We start from the raw sequence: 766 nt of genomic DNA on the forward strand, positions 1-766 counted from the left end.
TAAGACCTGGGGGAGTGAGGGAGGACAGAGGTTCATTCAGGAAACAAAACTGGATTATAGATGGCAGATAGTTGGTGTCTTGAACCACCGCCTCTGTTCAAAGATGGTCGCTCACAGTGGACATAGATGGCTTCTTTGACTCGTCTTTCAAACCATCTGTCTTCTCTGTCCAAGATATGTACATTGGCTTCTTCAAAAAACCCATGGCACAACATAGAAGAGCCACCTCCACAGGGCAAGACTCAGCAGTCCATCTGCATCTAAAGGACAAAGGTCACTCTTTCGAGGACTGAAGTTTCTCAGATGACAGGTGAAATGTTTTCAAGCAACTTAAAGAATTCAAGCAACTTAAAGAAGTCCAGACGCTTTTCTTTCCAAGCTCCTTAGACTGAGAGGATTTACGGTTTGTCACTTCTTGTTTCTAAGCAACAGAGAGCCTGTTCACTTCCTGTCAATCCCAGCGCACTGAAACTGGTGCTTCTTTCTTGAAGCTCAGTATTTGACACAGAGTTCAAGTTCACTGCTGCAATTATGATTAATATTATAATAACTTTAATGTTGGCCACATTATCTTTACATTACCAAAGTGAGATGACTTTAGCCTCATGAACAACATAAGCTAATTGTTATTTACTAGCTAAGTTTGAAATGACTGTTAAGTACAGAAATGAAGCCCAACAATCATGTTTTTACAGTCCCGTGGTCTCAGCCTCAGATACTTAACAAATCAAACAAAGCTCATATAAAAACAAAAAGCTGAACAAAA

The sequence above is a fragment of the Pundamilia nyererei genome, unplaced genomic scaffold, assembly GCF_000239375.1.
Source record: "Pundamilia nyererei isolate P.nyererei 1_Seehausen unplaced genomic scaffold, PunNye1.0 scaffold00573, whole genome shotgun sequence".
Classification (NCBI taxonomy): Eukaryota; Metazoa; Chordata; class Actinopteri; order Cichliformes; family Cichlidae; genus Pundamilia; species Pundamilia nyererei.